This window comes from Canis aureus, chromosome 8, assembly GCF_053574225.1.
Source record: "Canis aureus isolate CA01 chromosome 8, VMU_Caureus_v.1.0, whole genome shotgun sequence".
NCBI lineage: Eukaryota > Metazoa > Chordata > Mammalia > Carnivora > Canidae > Canis > Canis aureus.
In genome coordinates, this window is record NC_135618.1 from 74,462,095 (window position 1) to 74,489,522 (window position 27,428).

At 37.4% G+C, this 27,428-nt stretch overlaps 1 protein-coding gene and 1 pseudogene across 9 annotated transcripts in view; one reads left to right on the top strand and one right to left on the bottom strand.

Moving 5' to 3' along the window:
* The window catches only part of AUTS2 (activator of transcription and developmental regulator AUTS2), a 1,127,680-nt gene that overhangs the window by 294,492 nt on the left and 805,760 nt on the right, over nt 1-27,428 (top strand). The gene's annotated exons all lie outside the window — the stretch shown is intronic.
* LOC144318203 (large ribosomal subunit protein uL23 pseudogene) lies at nt 3,949-4,424 on the bottom strand (annotated as a pseudogene).

Below are 27,428 nucleotides of genomic sequence, written 5' to 3' on the forward strand. Positions count from 1 at the left end.
CGTTGCCTGAGGTGTGTCAACAGTAGGTAGCCTTCATTTTTAATGCATCACTCTGAGACCAGAAATGGTGTTCCCTTGGAAAGGGTTGCAAAGTGATCTATTATTGCACAGTAACTAATGAAATGATCACACTGTATGAATAAGACTGTCAGTAATGACTTTTGATTTAAAAAAATGCAGTTTTTTTAATCCAGTTTCCCTAAGAAGTGATGAGAATGATGCAAAAAACCCCTGCCTCTTAAGTCAAATAGAAAGCTGAATAAAAGCCCAGCACAGATTGCTGGAAGGTCTGATGGTACTTTTTGAAAGTGAAGTAGCCCTGGTACAAAGGTTCAGTTCTACCAGTAGAGTTCATCCTAGAGACGTCCTGTACAACATAGAGAAGACAGGTGTCAAACTTTTAAAAATAAATATTTTCTAATTAAAAGGTGACATAACAAAAAAAGAAAGCTCAGCAGCCCACTTGCATAGTTGATCATCACCTGCATCTTCTCTCTGCATATAAAGACTCTAAATCTGTATTTGTCCCGTGAACAGAGCAGGGGGGTGGGGAGAATGGACAGAGGCAGGGAGAGCTGTGGTTGTGTCCTCTGTGCCAACTGTGTACAGAGTATTTGCACACTTCCCTCCTGGTTCTACAGGTTAGGTGAAGAGATGCACCTATGGGAGGTGGGATATTGAAAGAGAAGGATGTGGACCTGAGACATCCTTTCCCCGGTGGTGACTCTGACCCTCCTTTTCCCCACTTCGTCTTCCAAATGAGACAGACCCTCTTTTTCCTTCCTTTCCTGCCTTTGAGCCTACCTTCAGGTCACACTCTCAGCTCTTTGGTCTTCATTTCACTCTCTCCTTCTAGATAGCATTTTGAGCTTGCTTCCTGACCCAGCCAGAGTTGTACAGGAAAACACTTTGGTTTGCTTTCAAAGTTACAAGTGCCCTTTCCATCTGCTTCCCTGCTCCCTTGACCATGGTGCCTGTTTTTCCTTTATACTCCTCGTCTTATCTGGGTTCTTAGAGTAGCTCAGCAGGGTTTCACTTACTGACATTGTACTCTCTTCTTATTAAAGGAATTTCAGAGGCCATCCAGAGGCAACTAAATGAAACATAAGCCCATTAGTGCAGGAGGAAGTGTTAGGTCCTGGTCACCTTTCTGGCCACATCCCCTATTCCTCCTCTCCAGGAACACCAGGCTGAATCTGTGGCTGCTGTTACCTGCATGCACTTCATGATTTCGCCACCCTGTGCTGACACCGGTCCCCTGGTTTGGAATCGCCTTCTTCAACTGTCACGTTTGTCTTTCAGCAACTACTTCAGATCTACTTCTTTTTTGAAGCTTTTATGATCTTTTCCTTCCAATTTAAATGTATTTTCCTTAAAACTCCCATGATCTTTTGTTTAATAACTGACCCAAGAGTTTATCACCTAATGTAGGACATTTCTGAGAGTGAAAGAGGGCACTATTAATAATTACCTTGGAATAATAAGCATGAATTAGGACTTCCTGGAAAACTGGGTTGTATGGTCACTCTATTTATAATTCACTATTGACCTTTTTCATTTTGTACCCTGTTTTGGAGTTGGCTGTATATAGCCCTCCTCCTCACGTAAAGCCAATCTCCCTGAGGACATTGCTCTGTAACATGGGGAGAGGCCTAGGCTTGTGTCACACGTTAGGGAAGTAGAACTCTTGAAACTCTCCTGTGCCTTTCTTGAAAGACTGAGATGTATTTCTCAGGTTTCCCCTTTTCATTCTCGAACCCTTTCAGTGTATTCTCTGTACCATAGCCAGAGCGATCCTTTAAAAATATACATGACTATACTATTCCTAGATGTAAGTCCTCTTAATGGCTCCTCAGTGTATTCAAATTAAAATTCAGACTCCTGTGAGCTACAGTGCTTGGTTATGCTGCTCTGTTTCTACAGTCCACCTTTGGTTACCCTCTGTACTCACTGGCTCCTGCGCTCCGACCTTCCGTCATTTCCTCCAAAGCATCACATTCTTTCCCGCTGTGGTAACCTTACACGTGTTGTTCCCCCCACCTGAAGTGCTGTTCCCTCTGCTCTTTGCTTCATGGGCTCCTTCTTGTCCTGTGGGCCTGAGCTGAAATGTCATCTGCTCAGAGGGGCTGGGGCTCTTTCCTGGTATTGTTCACCTCAGGCTCTGCCTTTAGTCCTCTGTCCTTTACGACCATCCTTTTTATTGCTAATACTTAGCACAATTTACACATTTTTTTTTCCTGTATCATTCTTTCACATCTGCCCCTTCTGCTAGAATCCAGGCTCTCCTGAAGGAAAGTATATACATTTTCCCCATCCTCATGTGTTTGTTGTGTTGGTTGCACATTGCCTGGCAAATAGAAGAACGTGCTTAATAATCAAGGCCGAGTGAAGTTTGGCATAAATGTTATTTTTTTATTGATGATGTTGCTAATCATATGCTATTGTTGCATTCCAATGTTAATTGCTTACAGAAAAAAAAAAAGCCGGGATCCCTGGGTGGCGCAGCGGCTGGGCGCCTGCCTTTGGCCCAGGGCGCGATCCTGGAGACCCGGGATCGAATCCCACGTCGGGCTCCCTGCATGGAGCCTGCTTCTCCCTCTGCCTGTGTCTCTGCCTCTCTCTCTCTCTCTCTCTCTCTCTCTCTCTCTGTGACTGTCATTAAAAAAAAAAAAAAAAAGCCAATACAAGATGACCTTTGCTTTCCCTCTTTGAGGATATGAATGAGAAATGAGGTACTGATCGACACATACCACACAAGGCAAAAACTTATTCTAAGAGTTCTCTGCTTTCCTGGTGGATGCTGTCTCCTGTTTTCCCACAGAACCTCTCAGCAGTCTGTCTTCCCAGTATCCTAGGCTGTCAATACAGCTGCAGCATGGCTAGTGCAGCTAGGAAGAACTGGCCCAGGGACACTGCAATGTTTTGCCTTTCCATGATCATCTGAAAACAACCTGCCAAGCAGCAGAGACAGGGAGGAAGCTAGGTCGGTCTGAAGTGGAATTTACTGAGCACTCTGGTACGTGCAAATATTTGTGTGGGGCTCTACTTTTTTTTTTTTTTTTTAACCATAAAGCGCAAACTATTTTTAGTATCCAAGCATGAAAAGCAGTCTTTGCCCTGTAAATTATTGTCCCACATGCCCTCTATCTAAGATACTTTGACTTAGAAAACAGTTTAATTTTATTCCCTTTTTAAGTGGTCCAATTAATTCATTCTCCACATATTTGCTCAGTCAGCAAACATTTACTGAGCATCCTTTGTATGCAAATGTTATATAAGAGACTCTGACATCACAGAAAGGATATAAATACCCTGATAACTCTGCCCCTGATAGATTGGAGTTGGTAGAGTTGGTGGAGCCATCATGGCCTTGGGCAGAACTCTGGGAGGCCGAGACTGCTGGCTTAAGTGCGGTTCAGAAGGAAACATGGTTGAGCATCTCTTAGAGAATGAATACCTTGAGATATGTGCACTAAGGTTCTTTAAAATTGTTTTCTTCCCACCATGCCATTTTTCTTGACCTCCTCTTTGCTTTTCTAAGAAACTTTTGAGAATAATGCTGTATCCTACTGAAGGCTTCCATAACTGTTGGATACAGTGCTCTGTTATTTATCAATTCTCTTGGATTCTTAGTTTTACAGATAAAGGCTTTGGCCTTTATCACATTTTTACCTCAGCTGTAATTTATTGGCAATCACCTGGCCCAGTTATTCTATTAAAATCCTAATGGATGTCCATTGTTTCCAGAAACTGCCATTTTTTGGCCATGGACCTCAAAGACAGGTATATTTTTTAGAAATGGTTGTATTGTGTTTACAAACCCAGTTGTAACCTCTTGTTCTGGGAACTCTTGTTATAGGAAAGTCCCGTTTCTTTCCAGAGGTGGAGGTTTTTTTTTTTTTTTTTTTTTTTTTGTGAAAAAATTTATATTTAGATTTATAGGCTGGACTCAGTTTAGATGATCCCAGTTTTGTTGGCAACATCCAAAGCATCATAGTCAGGAATCAGTCGAACATATATGCTTTTTTCTCTCCATCAGGCCTGATCAAGGTGTTGACCTGGGCCACGTCAATGTCATAGAGCTTCTTCACAGCCTGTTTGATCTGGTGCTTATTGGCCTTGATATCCACAATGAACACAAGTGTGTTGTTGTCTTCTATTTTTTTCATGGCTGACTCAGTAGTTAAGGGGAACTTGATGATGGCATAGTGATCAAGCTTATTTCTCCTGGGGGCGCTCTTTCGAGGATATTTGGACTGCTTTCGGAGACGCAGGGTCTTGGGTCGTCGGAATGTAGGTGACGTGCGGATCTTTTTTTTGTGACTGTGCATGCCTTTCAGTTCTGCTTTCTTACCTTTCAAAGCCTTTGCTTTGGCTTCGGCTTTGGGAGGGGCAGGGGCTTCCTTCTTCGCCTTCGGCGCCATCTTTGTGGAAGGGCCAGAGGTGGAGGTATTTATGCTAATTTGTATAAAGCAGAAACAAAAATCTCCCACTTTCTGTCATTTCTATGTACCTGGAAGTAGATGGTCATTCTCAATGCAAGTGGAACTTATAATATTCTAAAATACTCAAAAGAACTTTGAATAAAACTTAGATCTTGTATTTATAGTGAGAACACTGTTGGGAGTTGTACAACTAATGATCCCAGACATAGATTATAGATCAGTTCCCAAATTGCTAGCCAGTTATTTTTTCTTAGAAAAGATAATTTGTAAGTTGCCTTTTTGGGTTTGGAAATCTTAACTTTCTTAGCAACTGTTAGAAATGATGGTTTCCCAATGAATTTCTCAAAAAAATAAAAAACACTATTCTGTAAGGTTTACTCCTCTCTCATGCTCCTCATTTTCCCATGGCATCCAATCACTAAATATTTCTTGATCATATGCTTCTGTGGGTAGATGTAACTTTAGGTGCATGTAGCAAACAAAATGATAAAAGTCTCTGCCAAGGAGAAAGTTGCATTCTCGTTTTTTTTGTTTTTTAAGATTTTATTTATTTATTTAGGAGACACACACACACACACACAGAGGCAGAGACACAGGCAGAGGGAGAAGCAGGCTCCCTACAAGGAGCCCGATGTGGGACTTGATCCCAGGATCTCGGGATCACCCCCTGAGCCCAAGGCAGATGGTCAATTACTGAGCCACCCAGGCATCCCAAGTTACATTCTAGTTGATTCAGTTCTTTTACCTGCAGGCACCTTGTGTTTAAATGTCCAACCCAGACCTTTCTTCTCAGCTTCTGGATTGATAAGCCCAGGTGTATATCACATTTTTTTTTTCCTGCCTGGATTATCCATAAGCAATTCAAACTCAACACTGAGCTCTGTAGTAGTTGGCTTAAATTTGCTCTTCCCCTTTGATTTCCTCCCTTAGTTAATCTGTGTGTACCATCTGCCGAACATCCAAGCCATAAATCTGCTCGTGCCAGAAACCTGGAAGTCCTTCTTCTCTCCCCTCACTCCTCATATTTGTACATCCTGTAGATTTATGTTTCTCTCCATTTCCCACCTTGCACCGTTTCTGACACTGCACTGGTTAGGCCCACCTTTTCTTGGCTCTATTACAACAGTAGCTTCCTATCTGGCCTCTAATCTCACCATTCTTTGACTTATCCTCCAAATGCCTTCCAATGCAGTTTTGACAATATGCAAATTGAATCAGGTTACTTGCTTGAAGAGTTCATTGGTTCTTCTTACAAGCTAAACTCCCATCTTCTCTATCTGGTATAAGAATACACATTTTTATGTGTTTGGGAACTCTTCTGTCTTCCCCTTGGTGCTCCTTGACTCCAGTGGGTACCCCTGTCTTAACAGCCTTATTGATTTTTTAAGATGTCTTCCTTGATCCACTCCTGAAAATCTGACTTTCCTTTGCATTAGTGAGTCTGATGTTAGCTATGTGTGAGAAGCGTAGTCAGATGAAGTCAGAAATGGCTGATTCCACTTGTTAGAATGACCTATATTTTGATAAGGACACTTGTAACTGAGAAAACTTTCAATTAGATAAAATTTGACTTGGTGCATGAAAAGCAAAAAGAAAAATTTTACAGAATTTTGGGAGCAAACTGTGGGGTAATAGACCAAAAGCAATAAAAAGATAAGATTTTTTTCATGATGGTGGTTACTGGGCACTTATTTTGCGGTAGCAGTTGGGGAAGACAGAAAGTTTTTGTTAATGCAAGTGTTTTTCAGGCTTAGGAGTTGTAAGTCAAGAACTGCCTGTACGAAGTTCTTTGGGGCTTTTCATCTCTAGAAGAGGTGACTGTGCTTCTACGTGAGTGAATTCTTCAGGTGCTCAAATCAAGGAACAGTAGACATTACCTGAACTTTTCATTGTGAAATATTAAAATGGAACTTCCATTGATGCAAAAGCAGTTTTATTACCAATCAGTTGTATAACCTTAGTGAAGATCTAAAAATGTGATTTATATTGACGCCTGGAAAAGTGACCACAAATGAACTAAAAGCTGTATTTGAAGTAAACTTAGGATTATAACTCCTTGGCACAATTATTCCATATTTTGTGTTGGTGAGTCAAGGCACAAAGCAGGGATAATGATAATGTTGTAAAAAATAGCACTTAGAACTGATTTTGGGATCCTAAGATTTTAATTTTGGGCTCTTCTACTTGCTCCAACTTCCATATTACTTTTGTAAAATTTTGGTGGAAACACTTCTTTTTCTCTCTTTTTTAAAGCAAGCTATTTTCTTTATTTCTTACCAAAGTTGCAGTATTCCAGGTTAAAATACTTCTTAAGATACTTCTACAGCACAGGTGAACTGTTTTTAGCAGAAACAGTTTTAGCAGGACTGTTTTTAGTCATTTTTAGAATAAACTCTGTTTTCCTGCCTACTTCCGCATTCCTTCTGAAAGTCGGCTCTTGGACGTAGAAATACAATTGTTGATAAACAGGCTGAGACAAAGCATTCTTTTCTCTTATGCTCCCGAGGTGTGGTCCTTGACTGTTCTCAGATGTGACAACCTAGCACATCTTCCTTCCTTGACAACAGGTGAGAGGCAAGGGCAGAGATGCAGACTGAGACACAACCAGAAAGTATACCCAACACTTTTACAGTAGTGAGGCCTCTTCACATTTCCTTTGTGGGTTTAGACTATCTGGAATATTGTGTTGGTATGTAGATAACTGAGGATGAATTGTGGTTATTAATGTAAGAATTGGTCCTTAGGTTCCTCTTTCAAAAATTATGGGGATCTTCATTTAGGATGGTGCAATTATTCCTTCTGGATATCACGTGTTGGCAGCCCAAAGAGGAGGAAGAGGTTTTCACATTCTTTTATGGCCATGGCTTTCAACTCCTTTATGGAGGTATTTTAATCCCTATAACTAAGAAGAAAAGGCTAATTTAATTTCATTGTGAATTTATTCAGCAAAGATTAGGATGTCAATGTTTGCTCTTGTATTGTTTAGGCCATATAAATACTTTATTGGAGAAATAGTCTGAGAATCAGGAGCCTTGGGCTACAGAATCTGACTTGCTGTTGGCTTGTTATCTGTCCCTCACTGAATTTTTAGCCACCTTTGACTGTCAGTTTCTGTGGTTGACTCAGAATGCAGTTGGGGGATGCTTCTAATTCTGGGAAGCTATGATATGTGTGAAGAAAGAAGTGCTGGAGTGCTTAAAATTCCCTTTTGCTTAGAAGTGTTAAAAAGTAGATTCTAAAAATCACAAATTACCTGGACTCTAGTGGAGTGACTAGTTTAGGTAGACCTGCATGTAAATATGTAATAAGTACAAAGAATAAGACTTCAGGTTTCTGCTTTGCAGTAATGTCTCACTTTGGTAAAATTATGATGTGCATATGGTTATGAGTCTACTGTAGATCCCAGTGGGTACATTAGATTGAAAAATCTTAAATGGAGTGGGCTCATGTTCACAGATTTTAGCAGATGATAGAAGCCTTTCGCCAAGAACAGTTTAGTATGAAATGGTCAGACTTCTTTACTTGGGGACCATACCTACCGGCAGCTACCTCGAAAATTATAACTTTAGTCTTTCAAATTAAAATCATGGAAATCTGTTTCTTGGAAATAGTTTGTGGTAAAGGAATGTAACAAAATTCATTTAAAAAATACTTATTTTAGAGAAAAGAGAGAGCATGAGTGGGAGGGACAGGGGGAGAGGGAGAGAGACTGTGCAGAGCCCAATGGGCTCCATCCCATGACCCTGAGGATTACCACCTGAGCTGAAACCAAATCAGCTGCTTAACCAACTGTATCACCCAGGAGTCCCTAATGAAATCATTTCTAATTTTTCTTTCTCTAACCACTAACTCATGTACTTTGACATGTCAGTTTTTAGTTTTCTAATTTTGCAGAAAGTAAATTTTGGGGCAGATGTATTGATTCTTTTGGTTTTGAAAATCCTTCCCTCGTATGATTGTCATTTATATAGAGTAACTGAAATTTATGCGAAGCAGTGTCACCTCACTGGTACTGCTCAACAGTTAATGGGATGAAGTGGTCACTGGCTTCTTCTAGATGAGCTCTCTTCCTTCAGTAAATGTTTTATGTGCATTCCATACATCCCAAACCCTGTTGGGATTCTAGAGACATAAGAGATGGGCCTCTCTTTTCCAGGGCTTCATCCTTGGGGTACCTAATTACTTTGGAACAATTTAAGGTAAATAAACTGTGAAAAATACTCTTTGAAAAGTTGTTGAATGATAGATATACTCTTAGTTTCTCACTAATCTCCCTTGTGGTTTTTCTAATGCCATATATTTTTCTTGGGAGAGTTTTCTTGCAGCTGTATTTGTGATCTGGGGCTAGGATTTATGAGCTGCCACCATTAAGGTCTCCCTCTAGTTTTGTCATCAGAGATGGAGGGTTGTGTGTGGTTTGTTTTCTTATTGTTAATATGTGAGAATTTTTCCTAATCAAAATAAGTGCATAAGTGTTTTTCTTGACTTTGTCATTTGTGGACTGATGTATTAAGATAAATGTGTGAGTTCTGAAATTTCTTCCTGAGATTAAAGACAAAATTTCCAAAGCAGTATGCATTGTGGTCTAGAGAAATGTATATCTTTTGTTTTCAGCATTAGAATCTTTTTTTTTTTTTAATTTCAATGTTAAAACTAGGGCAAGTGGAAAAGTAAAATGAAACAAAAAGCATTGTGATGGGAAGTAGAAGGAAGAAAATCAAGATATATAAGAAAACCATTCTGGATCTTACTAATGATAAAAGATTAGTATAAATGCATTTTTCCGTATGATTATCCCGATAACATTTTTCCGTATGATTATCCCGATAACATTTTTTTCTCTAGCATACTTTAAGACTATAATATATAATACATATACAAAATATATGTTAATCAATTGTTTATATCATTGGTAAGGCTTCTGGTAGGCTAAAGTTTTCGGGAGTCAAAATTTGTAGGTGGATTTTTGACTTTATGGGGTGTCAGTGCCCCTAACTACACATTGTTCAAGGGTCAGCTGTAATACCAACAATACCAATTGTTCAAGGGTCTTTGGTATTTTGTAATACCAAAGAGGGGTCTTCTTTCTACCCCTACCTAGACAGATTGATTGGGGCAGCTCAAATCATTTAGCATTGTCCTTCACCCAGCATGAGGTAATCCTGTAGTTGGCTGTTCTTAAGAAAGATATTTTTGTTACCTAGTAGTAAAAGTAGCACGAGATTGACTTAACTATTAACTCAACCTCTTCTAAAACTTGAGAATGACTTACTATTTAAACTTTTCCTTTTTCTTAGCACTTTACCGTGTAGGGCCTGGTATGCAGCATTGACATGTACAGTAACCGTTCAGGTGGGAAGAAAAACCACATTTCATGCTCTTATATAAACCCATAACTGTTTCACTTCTCAGGGTGATTTTTGATTGTGGCCAGCCAGAAACAACTGATTTAATTAAGATTGTAATGATGTGTGCCAGAAAAAATTCATTTCTCCTTAAAAATTTCCCCACTTCTTAATGAAGACCATTGACTAATAGACTGGATATGTTATATTAGAATATTACCTGGTTATCCCCCACGTTGTGGACAAGGGTGTTGGCAGTATATGATCTGTCAGTTGATTTTGTATAGCATTTTAAATATTTTTGGTGTGTTTCCTTCCCTCAGGTGTTGGTTTCTTTTTCTTGTAGTAAAGGGAAACCAAGGTTGATACTGTTTCCCTGAGGATTTATACAGTAAGCAAAAAATAAGTGAGAGAAGTGAATTTTTATTTTCTTGAATAATAAATTAACACGTTTGAAAGTTCTTTTTTTTTTTTTAAGATTTTATTTATTTATTTATTCATGAGAGACACAGAGAGAGAGGGGCAGAGACACAGGCAGAGGGAGAATCAGGCTTCATGCAGGGAGCCCGACATGAGACTCCATCCCGGGTCTCCAGGATCACGCCCTGGGCTGAAGGCGGCGCTAAACCACTGAGCCACCTGGGCTGCCCACGTTTGAAAGTTCTTAACCAGTTGTTCTACCATTAATTATTACAAGTTGTTACACATTGGGCTTGTACTGTTTGTCTGAATCAACGCAATGAGTAGTGAGCCAAGTCACTGTCTCTTCCTGCCTGTCCTGTCCTGTCTTTTTTTTTTTTTTTTTAAAAGAGGCATAGTTAATTATTTACAATAGCTTCCAAGTTGGAAGCAGCCCAAGTGTCCATTGATGGATTAATGGATAAAGAAGATGTGATATATATAAAAAAATCAGCCATAAAAAAGAATGAAATCTTGCCATGTGCAACAATATGGATGGAGCTACAGAATATACTGCTAAGCAAAGTGAGTCGGAGAAAGACCAACACCGTATGATTTCACTCATATGTGGAATTTAAGAAACAAAATTCATTTGAGCAAAGTGAAAAAAAATAAAGCAAGAAATAGACTGTTAACTATAGGGAACACACTGATGGTTATCAGAGGGGAGACGGGTGAGGAGGATGGGTTAAATATAGGTGTTGGAGATTAAGGAACTTGCTTGTCATGATGAGCAATAGGTCATGTATGGAATGCTTGAATCACTGTTTTATATACCTGAAACTAATTTACTGGAACTAATATATTAATAGCTATACTGGAAATAAAATAATAAAACATAAAAAGGCATGGTTAACATAAACTAAATGGTAAATGGTCCATTTCAAGTTAATTTATAAGTATGGTGGGTGGTATAGATCAAAATTAACTTTTTTTTTTGTATATGGACATCTACTTTTTCCACAGTCATTTTTTTTTTTTAATTTACTTATGAGAGACACACAGAGAGAGGCAGAGACACAGGCAGAGGGAGAAGCAGGCTCCCTGTAAGGAGCCCAATGCAGGACTTGATTCCAGGACCCCAGGATCATGATCATGCCTGAACTGAAGGCAGATGCTCAACTTCTAAGCCACCCATGCGTCCTGGGCATGTGACTCTTGATCTCAGAGTTGTGAATTCAAGCCCCACATTAGATGAAAAGCCACTTAAAATAAAAATTCAAAAAAAAAATTTAAAAATCAGTTGTTCAGATATGTGTAGATTTATTTTTTACTGTCTATTGTGTTGCATTGATTTATTTATCCATTAGCCAGTAAATGTAACTTTATAGTAATTATAAAATCAGATGGGTTTAGTCTTCCAACTTTGTTCTTTTTCAAAGTTGTTTTTGATTTTCTAATTCCTTTCTATTTGCATATGACTTTTAAAGTCAGTTTGTCTGTTTCTACAAAGAATCCTGTTGGGATGTTGGTTGAAGTTACTTTGATGCTTATAGATCAGTTTGGGGAGAATGAACAGTTTAAAAATACTGAGTTTCCAACCTTTGAATAATGTATATGTATCTATTTAGGGCTTATTTAATTTTTCTCAACAATATTTTGTTTTCAGTATACAAGTATTTATATCTTTTGTCAGATATATTCCTAAGCATTTCATATTTTTGATATAATAATAACTGATATCATCTTTAAAGTTCAATTTCCTTTTGTTCATTTTTAGTATATAGAAATACATTGACTTTTTATATATTCATCTTGTATTCTGCAGTCTTAAGTCACTTATTAGTTTTAGTTTTTTTTAGGTTGCATCTGATTTTCATGTGGATCTTAATATTTTTAGGGAATATAGACTTATTTTCTTCCCAATATGGATGCCTTCTTTTTCTTTTTCTTCCCTGAATGCACTGATTTAGAACCTCCAGCATCATATTTAATAGAATTGGTAAGAGCAGACATCCTTGCCCTGTTCCTGATATTAAGGGAAGAAAGTGTCTGATCTTTTACCATAAAGTATTATATTATCTGTAGGTTTTTCATAGATGTTCCATTATTAGGTTTAAAATGTTCCACTATATTTTTAGTTTGTAAGAGGTTTTATCAAGAATGTATGTTACATTTTGTCAAATGCCTTTTCTGTGTCTATCAAGATGATCATGTGATTCTTCTGTTTTGTGTTGTTAATATAGTTATTGACATTTGATCTATTTTTGAATGTTATATCTTGTATTCCTGGGTAAACCATACTTGGTCATGATGTATTACTTTTCAAATATATTGTTGGATTTGATTTGCTAAAGTGTTTTTAATGAATCTTTGCATTTATGTGCATGAAAATAGTTGATCTCAGTTTTCTTTTCTTGTGATGTCATTGTCTGGTTTTGGTATCAGGGTGATGTTTGCCTCAAAGGATGGACAGGGAGATTTTTCTCCCTCATCAGTTTCTTGAATGAGTTCCTGTGGAATTGGTATAATTTCTTTATTAAATGTTAGGTAGAACTTATCACTGATAAGTTCTAGGCTGGAAGTTTCTTTTTTTGATGGGAAGATTTTTAATTAAAAACTCAATTTCTTTTTCCTTTTCTTTTTTCCCCACTGGTGTGTGTATGTGTCCATGGTAGTTTCTTATTGAATTTTTTTTGTTTTAACATCATTGAAATCAGAATTTTTTGCTGCACTTTTAAAAAATTAACTTTAAAATTTTATTTCCAGTATAGTTAACATACAGTGTTTTATTAGTATAAGGTGTACAATATAGTGATTCAACAATTCTGTGTATTACTCTGTGCTCATCATGATAAATGCACTCTTAATCTGCATCACATATTTCATCTTTCTGCCTACCTCCCCTCTAGTAACCATCAATTTTTTTCTTTATTTTTTTAAGGATTTTATTTATTTATTCATGAGAGACACAGAAGAGAGGGGCAGAGACATAGGCAGAGGGAGAAATAGACTCCATGCAGGAAACCTGATGTGGGAGTCGATCCTGGGACTCTGGGATCATGCCCTGAGCCAAAGGCAGATGCTGAACCGCTGAGCCACCCAGGCACCCCCATCAGTTTGTTTTCTATAGTTAAAAGCCTGTTTCTTGCTTGCTTTATCTCTCCCTTTCTCTCTCTCTCTCTCTCTCTCTCTTTCTCTCTCTCTTCCTTTGTTTGTGTTTGTTTTGTTTCTTAAATTCCATATAGGAGTGAAATCATAAGGCATTTGTCTTTCTCCAGCTGACTTACTTCACATAGCATTTTGCTCTCTAGCTCCACTCATATTGTTGCACATGGCAAGATTTCATTCTATTTTATGGCTGAATAATATTTCATGGCATATGTATACACTACATCTTCTATTCTTTGGATATATACCCAGTAGTGTGATTGCTGGATTGTAGGGTATTTCTATTTTTAACTTTTTGAGGAACCTCCATAACGTTTTCCACAGTGGCTACATCAGTTTGCATTCCAACCAATAGTGCACCAGGGTTTCTTTCTCTCTACATCCTCAACCTGTTATTTCTTGTATTGTTGATTTCAGCCATTTTGGCAAGCATGATGGGGGATATGTCATTGTGGTTTTGATTTATATTTCCCTGTTGATGAGTGATGTTGAGCTTCTTTTCCTCTGTCTGTTGGCCATCTGGGTGTCTTCTTTGAAGAAACGTCTGTTCATGTCTTCTCATTTCTAAATTGTACTTATATATTTTGAATACTTACCTTTTATTGGCTATGTCATTTGCAAATATCCTCTCCCATTCAACAGGCTGTTTTTTAGTTTTGTTGATTGTTTTCTTTGCTGTGCAGAAGCTTTTTATTTTGATGTTGTCCTAATAGTTTATTTTTGTTTTCTGTCCCTCTCTTGAAGAGACATATGTAGAAAAATGTTGCTATGACTGATGTCAGAGATGTTACTGTCTGTCCTATTCTAGGATATTATGGTTTCTGGTCTCACATTTAGGTTCTTAATCCATTTTAAGGTGTGTGTGTGTGTGTGTGTGTGTGTGTGTGAGAGAGAGAGAGAGAGATAAGAATGTGGTTCATTTTCATTCTTTTGCATGCAACTGTCCAGTTTTCCCATCACCATTTGTTGAAGAGACAGCCTTTTTCCTGTTGCGTGTTCTTGCCTCTAATGTTTAATATTAATGGACCATGTAATCATGGGATTGTTTCTGGATTTTCTACCCTGTTCTTTTTTTTTTTTATTCATAGAGACAGAGAGAGAGAGAGAGACAGAGAGGCAGAGACACAGGCAGAGGGAGAAGCAGGCACCATGCAGAGAGCCTGACGTGGGACTTGATCCTGGGTCTCCAGGATCACGCCTTGGGCTGCAGGCAGCGCTAAACCGCTACGCCACCGGGGCTGCCCTACCCTGTTCTTTTGATCTCTGTGTTTGCTTAATGTCAGTGCCACACTGTTTTGATTACTGTAGCTTTATAGTGTAACTTGAAATCTGGAATTGTGATACTTCTAGTTTTGCTTTCCTTTTTCAAGATGGTTTGGCTATTCAGGGTCTTTCGTGGTTGCATGCAAATTTTAGGATTGTTTTTTTTAGTTCTGTGAAAAATGTCATTTTGATAGGGATTGCTTTAAATTTATAGAATGCTTTGGATAGTATGGACATTTTAACAATATTTGTTCTTCCAATCCATGAGCTTGAAATATCTTTCCATTACTTTGCATTATCTTCATTTTCTTTCCTCACTGTTTTATACTTTTCAGAGTGCAGGTCTTTTACCACTTTGGTGAAGTGTATTAGTAGGTATTTTATTGTTTCTGGTCCAGTGGGATTGCTTTTTTAATTTCTCTTTTTGCTGCTTCATTAGTGCATAGAAATGCAACAGATTTCTTTATATTGATTTTGTATCCTGTGGCTTTAATGGACTCATTATCAGTTTTAGTAGTCTTTGGTGGAGTCTTAGGGTGTTCTATATATATGGTGTCCTGTCATCTACAAAGAGTGAAAATTTTACTTCTTATCAATTTGGATGCCTTTTATTCCCTTTTGTTTTCTGATTGCAACATAGGACTTCCAGTGCTATGTTGAATACAAGTGATGAGAGTGGACATTCTTGTCTTTCCTTAGATTTTAGGAGAAAAGCTTCCAGTTTTTCACCATTGAGTATGATGTTAGTTGTGCATTTTTCATGTGGCCTTTACTATTTTGTGGTATGTTCCCTCTGAACTTACTTATGTTCAGGGTTTTTATCATTAGTGGATGTTTTATTTTGTTAAATAATTTTTTTGCATATATTGAAATGATTATATGGTTTTTATCCTTTTTCTTATTAATGTTATTATCTTGTAGCTTAATTTACAGATATTGAACCACTCTTGCATTCTGGGAATAAATCCCACTTGATCTTGGTGAATGATTTTTTATTTTATTTTTTTAAATTTATTTTTTATTGGTGTTCAATTTGCCAACATATAGAATAACACCCAGTGCTCATCCCATCAAGTGCCCCCTCAGTGCCCGTCACCCAGTCACCCCCACCCCCCGCCCACCTCCCTTTCTGCCACCCCTTGTTCGCTACCCAGAGTTAGGAGTCTCTCATGTTCTGGTTCCCTTTCTGATATTTCCCACTAATTTTTTTCTCCTTTCTCCTTTGGTGAATGATTTTTTAAATGTATTATTGGATTCAGTGTAGTAATAGTTTCTTACGTATTTTTGCACCTGTTTTCATCAGAGGTACTGGCCTATATTTCTCTTTGTTTGTGTGTCTGGTTTTGGAATCAGGGTACAATAGGACTCATAGAATGAATTTGGAAGTGTTCCTTCCTCTTTATTTTTTTGGAATAGTTTGTGAAGAATAGGTATTAACTCTTCTTAAAATCTTTAGCAGAAAAAAAAAATCTTTAGCAGAATTCACCTGTGAGGATCCCTGGGTGGCGCAGCGGTTTAGCGCCTGCCTTTGGCCCAGGGCGCCATCCTGGAGACCCAGGATCGAATCCCACGTCGGGCTCCCGGTGCATGGAGCCTGTTTCTCTCTCTGCCTATGTCTCTGCCTCTCTCTCTGTGTGTGACTATCAAAAAAAAAAAAAAAAAAAAAAAAAAGGAATTCACCTGTGAATCCATTTGGTCCTGGACTTCTGTTTGTTGGGGGTTTTTGATTACTGATTCAATTTTATTGCTGGCAATCTGTCTTTTCAAGTTTTCTGTTTCTTCTTAAGTTTTTGAAGTTGTATTTTTCTAGGAATTTATGCATTTCTTCTAGGTGGTTCATTTTGTTGATGTATAATTTTTTTTCATAACCTCTTATAATCACTTGTGTTTCTTTCATGTTGGTTGACATTTCTCTCATTTCTCGTTTGAGTCCTCTGTCTCTCTCACTGTTTATTTATTAATTTATTTTTAAATATTTTATTTATTTATTAGAGATAGAGCATGCGTGAACATACAAGCAGAGGGAGAGGGAGAATCAGGACTCCATCCCAGGACCCTGGGATCCTGACCTGAGTCAAAGGCAGATGTTTAACCAACTGAGCCACCCCAGTGCCCCTCTCTCTCACTTTTATAAATCTGACTAAAGGTTTATCACTTTGTTGATCATTTCAAAGAACTAGCTCCTGGTTTCTTTGAGCTATTTTGTTGCTTTTTAGTTTCTATTTCATTTATTTCTGCTCGTATCGAATCTTTATTATTTCCTTCCTATTCTTGGTTTTGAGTTTTCTTTATCTTTTTCTAGCTTTTTTGGTGTAAAATTAGGTTGTTTATTTGACATTTTTCTTGCTTTTTTGGTGGACAGTATTGGTTTAAACTTCCATGTTGGAACTGCTTTTGCTGCATCCCTGATATGTGTTTTCATTTTCATTTGTCTCCATTTTTTGATTTCCTCTCTGATTTCTTGGTTAACCCATTAATTATTTAGTATCATGTTATTTAACCTCCACATAATTGTTTTCTTTTCAGATTTCTTCCCATGATTCTGTTTCATAGCATTGTGCTCAGAAAAGTTACATGGAATAACTGATTGTTTTGAATTTGTTGAGACTTGGTTTTTGTCCTGATATGTGATGTATTCTGAAGGATGTTCCATGTTTTACTTGAAAAGAATTTGTATTCTGCTGTTTTAGGATGGAATGTTCTGAATATATCTGTTAGATCCATCTGGTCCAGTGTGTCCTTCAAAGCCACTGTTTCCTTGTTAATTTTTCTCTTTGTGTGTTCTGTCCATCAATGTAAATGGAGTGTTTAGGTTCCCTTCTATTATTGTATTGCTATCAAGTACTTCTTTCATATTTACTATTAACTCTTTAAGTATTTGAGTGCTCCCATGTTGGGTGCATAAATAGTTATATTTTTTACATCTTTTTGTTGGATTTTCCTTTTAATGATTATATAATGTCATTCTTTGTCTCTTGTTACAAACAATTTTAAAGTCTTTTTTGTCTTATACAAGTATTGCTATCCTGGCTTTCTTTTTACATCCCTTTGTATGATAAATGTTTTCTGTTCCTTCACTTTTTTTAATTTAAATTTTGGTTATAGGGATCCCTGGGTGGCGCAGCGGTTTGGCGCCTGCCTTTGGCCCAGGGCGTGATCCTGGAGACCCGGGATCGAATCCCACATCGGGCTCCCGGTGCATGGAGCCTGTTTCTCCCTCGGCCTGTGTCTCTGCCTCTCTCTCTCTCTCTCTCTCTGTGACTATCATAAATAAATAAAAATTGAAAAAAAAAGAGTTTAAATTTTGGTTATATAACATGCTGTGCAATATTGGTTTTTCTGGAGTATAAATCAGTGATTTATGACTTACATACAACATCCATGCTCATTACAACGAGAGCCCTCTTGAATATCCATCACTCATCTAGTCCATCCCCATCCCACCTCCCTCCATCAGCCTTCAGTTTGTCCCTACTTTTAAATCTCTTATGGTTTATTTTCCTCCTTTCCCCCCTGCCCTTCCCATATGTTCTATGTTCTTCCCATCTATTTTCTTTTTTAAATTCCTCATATGAATGAGATTAGGAGGAATTTGTCTTTTTCTGATTGACTTACTTTGCTTAGCCATAGTACACTTTCTCCATCCACATTGTTGTAAATGGCAAGATTTCATTCTTTTTGATGACTTAGTTATATGTCTTTGTGTGTGTGTGTGACATAATCTTTACCCATTCATTTGTAGTTGTACATTTGGGTTCTCTCCATAGTTTGCCTGTTGCTGATAATGCTGCAATAAATGTTGGGGTGCATGTATCCCTTCTAATCTCTATTTTCATATCCAATGTGTCCCTTCAGTTTTAATCTGCCTTTGTCTTTAGGTCTGAACTGAGTCTCTTACAGACAGCATTCAGATAGGTGTAGGTTTTTCATTCATTCTGTCACCCCGTCTTTCAATCAGAATGCTTACATTTCCATTAAAGTAATTTTCGATAGGTATTTATTGCCATTTTTGTAGTTTTCCTCCATTCCTTTCTACCCTTGCTCTCTTTTCTCAGGATTAGTTAGCTTTCTTTAGTGATATACTTGGATTCCCTTCTCTTTATTACTTGCATAACTATTACTGGTTTTTTATTTGTGTTTATAATTCAGTTTGTGTATAACACCTTCTGCATATAGCAGTCAGATGAAGTTAATGGTTAAGTTTGAACCTATTCTCCCCATGTTTAGGTATAGGGTGTCACACTTTATATCCTTTTGTTTTGTGAGTCTCTTCCCTGATAATTTTAAAGATATACTTATTTTTACTGCTTTTGTGCTTCCTACTTTCCTTACTCTTGCTTATAGTCTTTCCTTTCCATTTAAAGAGTTCCCATTAACATTTCTCATAGAGTTGGTTTAAATTCCTTTAACTTTAGTTTTTCTGGGAACCTCCTTCCTTCTGTTCTATCCAGCCTTGCTGGATAGAGTATTCTTGGCTGCACATTTTTTTTTCTCTTTCAGCATTTTGAATATATCATACCACTTTCTTTTGGCTTGTAAAGTTTCTGCTGAAAAAGCAGCTTACATCCTTACATTGCTTCCCTTGTATGTAAGTGCTTTCCTTTCTCTTGCTGCTTTAAGAATTCTTTTTATTACTACTTTTTGTCATTAAATTACTGTGAGTGCTAGTGTGAACCTCCTTGAGTTGTTTTTGTTTTGGAATCTCTGTGCCTCCTGGATCTGGATTTTTGTTTTCTTTTTTCAGATTTGGGAAGTTTTCAGCTATTATTTTTTCAAATAAATTTTCTGTCCCCTTTTCTTTCCCTTCTCCTTCTGGGATCCCTATAATGCAAATGTTATTGTGCTTGATGTTGTAGCAGAGTTCCCTTACTGTATTTTTCTTTTGCATATTTTTTTCTCTCTCACCTACTTAGTTTGATTACTTTCCATTACTGTGTCTTCCAAGTTGCTGATTCATTCTTCTGCTTTATCTAGTCTACTATTTATTTCATTAAGTATGTTTTTAATTTCATTTATTGTAGTCTTCATCTCTGATTGGTTTTTATTTCATTGTTAAGGTTCTCACTGATGTCCTCTACTCTTAAGTCCAGTGAGTATCTTTATGATCATTGCTTTAAATTCTATATCAGTCATATTATATTTCTTTATTTTGCTTAGGTCTCTTGCTGTGATTTTGTTTTGTTCTTTCATTTGGGACATAGTCCTCTGTCTTCCCATTTTGTCTAACTCTGTTTCTGTTTGTATATGTTAGGAAAGAAGGCTATGTCTTCCACACTTGTAAGTAATGGCCATATGAAAAAGAGCTCCTGCAGTGTTTTGCTGTGTAGTTTCCTCTGTTCACTGGATCCTGTCCCTTCATGTGTGTGTTTTAAATGTGATGTGTAGTCCTTGCTGTTGTGGCTGAGCCATTTTCTACTTAAGTCCGGTTGTCTTTCTGCCTGTTGTGGGCAGTTTTTTGTCCTCGTGTTGTTAGTAAAGCAGTCTGGGGATACTTTGGGCTTGAGTTGAGTCAGATCAGGCATTTGCCAGGGTTGAAGTAGCACCCATCTGCAGGGTGCTTTCCCTGTGTTGCTCCCTAAGAAACTTTTGTTGGTGGGTGGGACCTGCAGTCACACCACTTGTCTGCTTCCAGCCCACATGGGAGCTTGTGTCTAACTGTTGTGTGTATTTATCTTTCCTTCTCTTTGATGCAATAGTTTGCTTGAAATTATGCTGGCTTCTGTAGGGACTGCTTGCACACTGTCAGGCCTGAGACACTGCCCTGCATAGGTTCTCTACAAGAGCAAATCAGAGGCCAAATTTATGGAAGCACAGTGTTGGGGGTCGGGATGTTGTAGCAGGATGACAATACTAGCAAGCTTTGAGTCCCTCTTTCTTCTGTGCTCTGCAGGAAGTGGACCATCTGGAGAGATAGATTGGGGAAATCACAGTGTAGCATTGGGGTAAGGGAGGGGTCAGAAGTGCTAGCAAGTTAGGTAGCTAGTCCTGCAGGTGGCCCATCTTTTTGTTGGAGGCTGGGAAGGGGTAGGGGCGGGAATTGGCTCCTGCCAGTTCCTTTCTTCCTAGAGGATTTCCCCTATGATTTCTGGCCCTCCAGGACATACTCTGAGATTAGTAAATAACTCTCCTGTAAGCTTCAGGTGCCTTTCAAACTGTTGCTTCTATGCTGTATCTCTATGAGCTATTTATTGTGCTGTTTCTTTAAGGGCAGGGACTCAGTTTCCTGTTGCCCAGTGGCCCAGAGCCAAGTCTGCTGCTTTTTAAAATTCCAGGTTTTATGTCCTGTTTTCTGTAAGAACTCATGAAATTCTGACCCTCCGCTTTTCAAATCCAAATGTTACATGGGTTCATCTTCCTCATGTAGGCTTCCCAGTGTGATAGTTTCTCAGCCTTCTTCTTGCCCATGACTTTCCTCTTACCTGCTCCTCCCCTGCTTCCCACCGCCACTGCCAGTTGGTGGTCTCTGGTCTTTTCTGTACCTTTAGCTGTGAAGTCTGTTCTGCCAGTCTTCGGGTCTTTTTCTGTATTATTTACACTGATGTGACCATTACGTAGTTGCAGGGTGAGCCTGGGGTCCTCCTATTCTGCCATCTTCCCCAGAAGTTAAATACTCATTTAGCTTTTAGACTGTTTATATTGTTTGTTTCTTTTTCAGACAGTTTTGGTTATTTATATTTTTTAAAAGAAATTTTTACATTTGATGTAAGTTGTTGAATTTATTGGCATAAAGTTTATATATTTCCTTAATATTTTTTAAATATCTTATTAACCTGTGATGATTCTACATCAGGTATTCATGGTATCCCTCCCTTTTTCTCTCTGTCTCTCATTTATATCAGTATAACAGGATTTATCAATTTTATTGACTTCTTAAAGAACCAGCTTTGGTTGTATTGATTTTCTCTGTTGATTTCTGTTTATATTTCACTGACTTCTTTCTTTCTGCTTATTCTGGGTTTACTTTGCTTGTTTTTCTAGTTTTTAGATGAAAGCTGAGGTTCATTGATTTAAGATCTTCTTTTCTGATATTGGCATTTAGTGTTACAGATTTCCCTATAGATACTACTTTAATAGTACTGATGTGTTCTGTTTTCATTTATGTAGAAACTACTTTAAATTTTCTTTGTGATTTTTTTTATACATGCTTATTTAGAAGTATGTTATTTACTTTCAAAAATATTTGGGGATTTTCCAGAGACCTTTATGGTATTGATTTCTAATTTAACTCCATTGTTTAAAAAAATTCTTTGTATTGCTTAAATTCTTAAAGAATTCACTTGTTTTATATCTCAGAGCCTAGTCTATTTTTTTGTAGATCATCCTTGTGCACTTGTGAAGAATGCAATTTTCTACAGTAGTTGTGTACAATGTTTCATGAATATCTATCAGGTCTATTTGGTTTACGGTATTTAATAGTTCTATTATATCTTGTATTTTTGTTCCTTTGTTTTGCCTGCTTATTCTATCTAGAGAGGCATGTTGAAATCTCTTCATATAATTGTGGTTTTGTCTTTTTCTACTTATTGTTTTATTGTTATTATAGCTCTGTTATTGGACGCATCAACATTTAGGTTTGTTATATTTTCTTGATTGATCACTTTATTATTATGAAATGACTATTTCTATCTCTGGTAATAGCTTTTGACATTAATATTTGTATTTCAGTTTGCTTTTGAGTAGTGTTAGGAATCTTTTTTCCTATCCATTTACCTTCAGTTTATTTGTATCTTCATATTTAATGTGCATTTCTTGTAGGCCACATGTCAGTGGGTCTTGCCTTTTAAATTCAAGTTGATAATCTCTGCCATTTTCATTGTTTTTGTTTTGTTTTGTTTTGTTTTTGCTGGCTATAGATTCTTAGGTATATAGTTTTTGCCCTTTTAGTAGTTTTAGTGTTGTTTTACTCTCTTCTCTCATGGTTTGCCATGAAAAATGTAATGTTATTGGTAATTATTTCCTTGTAATGTCATATGTGTTTTCTTTGAGTGCTTTTAAGATTTCTGTGTTTATCATTGCTTTTGAGTATTTGATTATGTTGTGCCTTGGTATGGTTTACTTCACGTCTTTTTTGATTTAGACTTGTTGAGTTGCCTTGATGTTTGGGTTTATAGTTTTCATCAAGTTTAGAAACTTGGGATCATTTTTTCTTTACATCTTGTCTTGTCGCCTCCCCTCTCCCCCACTTTCTCTTTCCTTTTCTCTTCCTTTTCCCTTCCCCTTCCCCTTCTTCTTTTTTGTCACCTGTCCCTTTCTGGGAGACTCCAGTTACTGAGGTATTAGGTTGTTTGAAATCTTCCCACAGCTCACTGGTGCTCTTTTCATTTTTTCTCATTCTCTTTTCTCTTTGTGTTTCATGCTATGCCTTCAGGTTTACCTATCTTTTCTTTGGCTATGTCTAATCTATTTTTGATTCCACTTAGTATATTTTTCATCTAAGATATGGTTTTTTTCCTACAAGTTTGATTTGAGAATATCCATGTCTCCACTTAACTATTTGAACATAATAATTGTTTTAATGCTCTTTTTTGCAGTTAACTTCTGTGCCAGTTCTGCTTCAATTCCAGTTTATTGACTTTTCTACTCTATGGTCATGTTTACTTGTCTTTTTGTGCATGTGATAATTTTTGTTTGGGTGTTATATGTTGTATATTTTACTTTGTTGGCTGCTAGACATTTTTGAATTTTTGTAAGTCTGAAGAAGACTTCTTCTGTGGTGCAGTAAGTAACTTAGAAAACAATTTGATTCTTTTGAGTTTTTCTGTTATGATTTGTTAAGGGGGAGTCTGGAAAAGAGCTTAGTCTAAGGTTGATTATTCCCCATTGCTCTTGTAACTCCTTCCAGAACATTCTCTCCAGTATATCATGAAGTATGAGCTTTTCAGTGTTGGTGATGGGAACAGGCACCTGTCAGTTTGTGTGAATGCCAGGAAATACGCCTTCTGATCCCTTTTTGTGTTTCTTTCTCCCAGCCTTGTGAAGTTTCCTCTTATGTAAGTGTTGATCTCTCCTCTGCTGCATCCTCAGGGGAATTCTCTGTTGATCTCCAGGGTTCTTACTCTATGTAATACTCTCTCATGTGAACTCTTAACTGCCTTGGTTCTCCTCAGACTTTCATCTCATGAGTCTGCCTGGTTCTGCCTCAGTTTTCCTTTGTTGCATTATACTGTGGAGACTTTTGGCAGTAGATTGGGGAGGCATAGGGATTTCCTCATTTGTTTCCTGTTTCTTTTTAGTTGCCTCACAGTCAGTGTCTAGAAGAGCATTGTTTTATATATTTTGAGGTATTTTTTGTTATTTCAGGCGGTGGGGGGGTGGGGTGGGTGTCATTCAGGGTCTGTTAAAATATCTTGACCAGAAATGACCAATATCTTATTTCTTTTAAGATATCATCATCTCTTTCTAGCCAGGCTCAAGACCATAATTTATGTTTCCCTGCTTTGTCTTTTTGGTGAAATGACTCTTCCTCCAAGTCCTTTTTTGCTTGCTAATATATTTATATTCTATATTTATTTTCTATATAATTGTTTTCTATTTGATTCTAAAAATTTTCAGAGAGACACCATTGTCACTAATTTTTACCAAAAACTAAGAAATATCATTGAAATGGAGGGAATATAGTCAGGATAGTCAGAAATTCTGGTACCCTAATACCATGCATGCTCTCTATAAAGTAGATAGTTGGGGAATTTTTCTTACATGTTAATTCAGTATAAAATTTGCATGTTTTCAAAGATGGTAGAGCAAAAATATTTCATGATGAGTATATATACTTAAATATTTTAAAGAAAATAATATCTTTTGGGAAGATTTATCCTTTTTCAGACTGAACCTTAATGTCCCTACTACATTTTGGATTTTGGTTCTAACTCTATTGTACTATCTTCCTCACAATTTTTATATATATATGGATATTTTGCTTTTTCTATTTTCCCACCACTTAATGCTTCTTGAAACCAGATTTGTAATTCTTATGCCTGTAGAACCTCATAGAGTCCCTGGGATGGGGTATTCAATGAGTATTTGATGATCTGGACTGAGTAGGCTAGTGTTTAAAGCATTCAGTGCATTGTTAAGGCTTTACCTAGAATCTCTATATTATACAGTTCTTAACTATCTTTATATTATGGTATAAACCACATCTGCATCATTGTAGCTTGTTATTATATGTGTTTGGTATGTTGTGAAAGAGCTGTCAAGAGAATGAATTCTTTATTAGTTAGAATTACTAGTTAACTGTTGTTTTGCATTGATTAGAGTCTTTTTCATTCTGCTGTATTTGTAGTGGTATTTAATTTTAATTGGAAGTAGTCTTGAGGTAAGTCTTGTTGGAGCTCCCTTTGTGACCTTGGGGCAACATCATTGATTTGGCACAGTCCAATTACGGATTTATTTCCACTTTTGTCTTGCTAGTCTTGCCATTTGAAAATATTTGCTCTCTTCTCTTCCCTACCTCTTGGTCCTCCCTATCTGTATCCTGACACAATCTTCTGTTTTAGAGGAAAAAGAGCATAGAGGTCAACTTCTATTAAACTCTATTCCAGAAAAATTGAATAAAGAGCTCTTGAAGTTAGAAGACTATGCCCCCTTGTTAGATAGCCTGCCAATTTGAGAGAGTTGATTACTTACTGTGGTTCAGGGATCCTGGAATTGGTGACTCCCTTTAAAATTCATTCTCTTTTCTCTTGATGGAACAAAATAGCTTTATTTTCCTTCTATTGTTCACCTCCCCCTCACAAAATAAATTGTATGATGTTTCCTCTCTGGATGCACAAAGTATTTCAGAATCTCTTCAGGCCTGAGATCTAGTTGGGTGTGTGTGCACCCTGAGTGTGTGGTATGTGAGATATATGTATATGTGTTTATATTTTTTGCTATCTTTGGATTCATCCAGTTCTAGGAATGCTTATAACTTGCTTGCATTGCATGGTTCTGGCTCCCTCTGCAGCCCCAAATGGAAAAGTGCTTTATTGTCTTTTGTTGCTGAAAAATCCAGCTCTCAGCCTTCTTTCTTTGAATAGAGCATCCCAGCTGGTATGCAAGTACAGATTGAGATTTCAGATTTAGGAATTCATTCATTCATTCATTCATTCATTCATTCGGCAAGGCATGCTGAAGACTGAAGACACACTTTTAAAAGCACTAAGAGGAGAGAAGATAGAGTGAGGAGGATGGGGAGGGAGGAGAGAAGAGGCACAGAGGAGGCATGCACAATTGCAAAATTAATTTTTTTTAAATTGTTTTATTTATTTATGAGAGTCACACAGAGAGAGAGAGAGAGAGAGGCAGAGACATACGCAGAGGGAGAAGCAGGCTCCATGCACTGGGAGCCCGACGTGGGAGTCGATCCCGGGTCTCCAGGATCGTGCCCTGGGCCAAAGGCAGGCGCCAAACAGCTGCACCACCCAGGGATCCCGCAAAATTAATTTAATAAGGAGAAGGTTAATTTACTTACAAGTATTTACTGGAAACTTTTGTTTTTTTTTTTTTTTAAATTTTTTTTTTTAATTTTTATTTATTTACTTATGATAGTCACAGAGAGAGAGAGAGGCAGAGACACAGGCAGAGGGAGAAGCAGGCTCCATGCATCGGGAGCCTGATATGGGATTCGATCCCGGGTCTCCAGGATCACGCCCTGGGCCAAAGGCAGGCGCCAAACCGCTGCGCCACCCAGGGATCCCTACTGGAAACTTTTGTTAAGAAATCAGGTGCAGAGTGGAAACCTACAGTTATTGTACAATTTCCAGGCTTGTTTTATTGGATTACACACCTAGGGCATTATTGCACTGCTTACATTGATGAGTTGTACAATTTGGCCTTCAATGTTGGCTTGGCTGTTGAACATTTAGGGTGACTTTGGCTAGGGCTTGACATCTTAACTTTAAATTATTGATTTTTAAGATACTCTTGAGAGTTTGGTTCTCCCCATAAATCTAGAGCTGCTGTTAAAATGTAACACAATGATCCATGAGTTCCAGGATAGAAATTCTTTAAGCAGCAGTGAACCTAGTTGACCTGTAATGATTTCAGGATAAATAAGGGCAGAATATCTAGGCACATTCTGCTTAGTGAAGTCAAACTGCGAACATTCAAGGGTGGCTTTTGGGGTGCTGTTATGTTCTGTTTGTTGATATGGGTACTGGTTACACAAATAAATATATTTAGTGTGTGAATATTTCACTTACATGTGCATTTTTTGTATGTTATACATTAATAAAAAGTTTATTTTACAAATCTCATATGTTAAATGCCTTTTAAGAGCATTCACCAAAGTACTGTTTATGTTAGTAGTGGCACACGTGAGTACACTGCTGCTGCCTGTTCTGTGAAGTAGCCCCCAATCTAATCATACCATATTAAATCTTGTCTCCTTTAAAGGTGTAAGTATGTGTACAGATTTACATTATGTAAGATGACTCTTATTTAATCGATGATTAGATTTAGAGTTTTTAAGAGTTCTTTCATATTCATAAAATAAGTTTTAGACCTTTGAAATATGACTTTTAAATTTAGTAAGTCAATGGCATTTTGGTTTTTTCCCCCTTTGTGTGATCTTTTTTAAGACTTAGGATCCCTATGAATTTTTAATCTGTGTTTTTTTTTGTGAAACCAAATAACACTCATTAACTCAGAAAGTTGTGATGATGTTGGTTCTGTCTGAAATTAAGTATTAAAAATTTTTAGAATGAGAGAAGTGAAGTTTTTTTTTAAAGATTTTATTTATTTATTCATGAGAGACACACAGAGAGGGGCAGAGATATAAGCAGAGGGAGAAGCTGGCTTGCTGTGGGGGTCCGATGTCAGACTC